A 3,856-nucleotide genomic window follows, 5' to 3' on the forward strand; every position below is an offset into this window, starting at 1 on the left:
CCCCTTGGAAGAGAGGTGGAGGTCGCAGTTGATTAAAAATACAATATCAATGCCCCTTGGAAGAGTGGTGGAGGTCGCAGTGGATTAAAAAGACAAAATCAATGCCCCTTGGAAGAGTGGTGGAGGTTACAGTGGAATAAAAAGACAATATCAATGCCTCTTGCAAGAGCTGTGGAGTTCAGAGTCGTTTAAATTGACGCTTTAATGCCACTTGGAAGAGACGTGGAGGTCACAGTAGCTTAACAAGACGGTTTTAATGCCCCTTAGAAGAGTGGTGGAGGTTACAATCGAATAAAAAGACAATATCAATGCCTCTTGGAAGAGCTGTAGAGTTCAGAGTGGTTTAACCAGACGGTTTTAATGCCCCTTGGAAGAGATGTGGAGGTCGCAGTAGCTTATCAAAACTGTTTTAATGCCCCTTGGAAGAGCGGTGGAGGTCGCAGTGGATTAAAAAGACAATATCAATGCCCCTTAGAAGTGTGGTGGAGGTCGCAGTGGAATAAAAACACAATATCAATGCCCCTTGGAAGAGTGGTGGAGGTCACAGTGGAATAAAAAGACAATGTCAATGCCCCTTGTAAGAGTGGTGGAGGTAAGAGTGGAATAAAATGACGATACAAATGCCCCTTGGAAGAGCTGTGGAGTTCAGAGTTGTTTAACCAGATAGTTTTAATGCCCCTTGGAGGAGAAGTCGACGTCACAGTAGCATAACAAGACGGTTTTAATGCCCCTTGGAAGAGTGATGGAGTTCGCAGTGGATTAAAAAGACAATATCAATGCCCCTTGGAAGAGTGGTGGAGGTCGCAGTGGAATAAAAAGACAATATCAATGCCCCGTGAAATTGACGAGGAGGTCAAAGTAGCTTAACAAGGCGGTTTTAATGCCCCTTGGAAGAGTGGTGGAGGTTGCAGGGGATTAAAAAGACAATATCAATGCCCATTGGAAGAGGGTTGAAGTTCGCAGTGGAAAAAAAAGACAAAATCAATGCCCCTTGGAAGAGTGGTGGAGGTTACAGTGGAATAAAAAGACAATATCAATGCCCCTTGGAAGAGCTGTGGAGTTCATAGTGGTTTAACCAGACAGTTTTAATGCCCCTTGGAAGAGACGTGGAGGTCACAGTAGCTTAACAAGACTGTTTTAATGCCCCTTGGAAGAGTGGTGGAGGTTGCAGAGGATTAAAAAGACAATATCAATGCCCATTGGAAGAGTGGTAGATGTCGCAATGGAATAAGAAGTCAAAATCAATGCCCCGTGGAAGGGATGTGAAGGTCACAGTAGCTTTACAAGACGGTTTTAATGACCCTTGGAAGAGAGGTGGAGGTCGCAATTGATTAAAAAGACAATATCAATGCCCCTTGGAAGAGTGGTGGAGATCGCAGTGGATTAAAAAGACAAAATCAATGCCCCTTGGAAGAGTGGTGGAGGTTACAGTGGAATAATAAGACAATATCAATGCCTCTTGCAAGAGCTGTGGAGTTCAGAGTGGTTTAAATTGACGATTTTAATGCCCTTTGGAAGAGACGTGGAGGTCACAGTGGATTAAAAAGACAATATCAATGCCCCTTGGAAGAGTGGTGGAGGTCGCAGTGGATTAAAAAGACAATATCAATGCCCCTTGGAAGAGTGGTTGAGGTCGCAGTGTTATAAAAAGACAATATCAATGCCCAGTGGAAGGGATGTGAAGGTCACAGTAGCTTCACAAGACGGTTTTAATGCCCCTTGGAAGAGAGGTGGAGGTCGCAGTTGATTAAAAATACAATATCAATGCCCCTTGGAAGAGTGGTGGAGGTCGCAGTGGATTAAAAAGACAAAATCAATGCCCCTTGGAAGAGTGGTGGAGGTTACAGTGGAATAAAAAGACAATATCAATGCCTCTTGCAAGAGCTGTGGAGTTCAGAGTCGTTTAAATTGACGCTTTAATGCCACTTGGAAGAGACGTGGAGGTCACAGTAGCTTAACAAGACGGTTTTAATGCCCCTTGGAAGAGTGGTGGAGGTCGCAGTGGATTAAAATGACATTATCAATGCCCCTTGGAAGAGTGGTGGAGGTCGCAGTGGAATAAAAAGAAAATATCAATGCCCCTTAGAAGAGTGGTGGAGGTTACAGTGGAAAAAAAAGACAATATCAATGTCCCTTAGAAGAGTGGTGGAGGTCGCAGTGGATTAAAAAGACAATATCAATGCCCCTTGGAAGAGTGGTGGAGTTCGCAGTGGAATAAAAAGACAATATCAATGACCCGTGGAAGGGAGGTGGAGGTTACAGTAGCTTAACAAGACGGTTTTAATGCCCCTTGGAAGAGTGGTGGAGGTCGCAGTGGAAAAAAAAGACAATATTAATGCCCCTTGGAAGAGTGGTGGAGGTCGCAGTGGATTAAAAAGACAATATCAATGCCCCTTGGAAGAGTGGTGGAGGTCGCAGTGTTATAAAAAGACAATATCAATGCCCAGTGGAAGGGATGTGAAGGTCACAGTAGCTTCACAAGACGGTTTTAATGCCCCTTGGAAGAGAGGTGGAGGTCGCAGTTGATTAAAAAGACAATATCAATGCCCCTTGGAAGAGTGGTGGAGGTCGCAGTGGATTAAAAAGACAAAATCAATGCCCCTTGGAAGAGTGATGGAGGTTACAGTGGAATAAAAAGGCAATATCAATGCCTCTTGCAAGAGCTGTGGAGTTCAGAGTGGTTTAAATTCACGGTTTAATGCCACTTGGAAGAGACGTGGAGGTCACAGTAGCTTAACAAGACGGTTTTAATGCCCCTTGGAAGAGTGGTGGAGGTCGCAGTGGATTAAAATGACATTATCAATGCCCCTTGGAAGAGTGGTGGAGGTCGCAGTGGAATAAAAAGAAAATATCAATGCCCCTTAGAAGAGTGGTGGAGGTTACAGTGGAAAAAAAAGACAATATCAATGTCCCTTAGAAGAGTGGTGGAGGTCGCAGTGGATTAAAAAGACAAAATCAATGCCCCTTGGAAGAGTGGTGGAGGTCGCAGTGGAATAAAAAGACAATATCAATGACCCGTGGAAGGGAGGTGGAGGTTACAGTAGCTTAACAAGACGGTTTTAATGTCCCTTGGCAGAGTGGTGGAGGTCGCAGTGGAAAAAAAAGACAATATCAATGCCCCTTGGAAGAGTAGTGGAGGTTACAGTTGAAAAAAAAGACAATATCAATGCCTCTTGGAAGATCTGTGGAGTTCAGAGTGGTTTAACCATGCGGTTTTAATGCCCCTTGGAAGAGACGTGGAGGTCACAGAAGCTTATCAAGACTGTTTTAAAGCCACTTGGAGGAGTGGTAGAGGTCCCAGTGGATTAAAAAGACAATATCAATGCCCCTTGGAAGAGTGGTGGAGGTTACAGTGGAATAAAAAGACAATATCAATGCCCCGTGGAAGAGTGGTGGAGGATACAGTGGAATAAAGAGACAATATCAATATCCCTTGGAAGAATGGTAGAGGTTAAAGTGGAATAAAAAGACAATATCAATGCCCTTTGGAAGAGTGGTGGAGGTTCCAAATAAATAAAAAGACAATATCAATACCCCTTGGAAGAGACGTGGAGGTCACAGTGGAATAAAAAAACATTAATAATGCCCCTTGGAAGAGTGGTGGAGGTCGCAGTAAAATAAAAAGGCAATATCAATGCCCCTTGGAAGAGTGGTGGAGGTTAGAGTAGAATAAAAAGACAATATCAATGCACCTTGGAAGAGCTGTGGAGTTCACAGTGGTTTAACCAGAAAGTTTTAATGCACCATGAAATAGACGTGGAGGTCACAGTAGCTTAACAAAACTGTTTTAATACCCCTTGGAAGAGTGGTGGAGATCGTTGTGGATTTAAAAACAATATCAATGCCCCTTAGAAGA

Source organism: Phyllobates terribilis, unplaced genomic scaffold (assembly GCF_046119375.1).
Source record: "Phyllobates terribilis strain yellow unplaced genomic scaffold, ASM4611937v1 Scaffold_39__1_contigs__length_11870865, whole genome shotgun sequence".
Classification (NCBI taxonomy): domain Eukaryota; kingdom Metazoa; phylum Chordata; class Amphibia; order Anura; family Dendrobatidae; genus Phyllobates; species Phyllobates terribilis.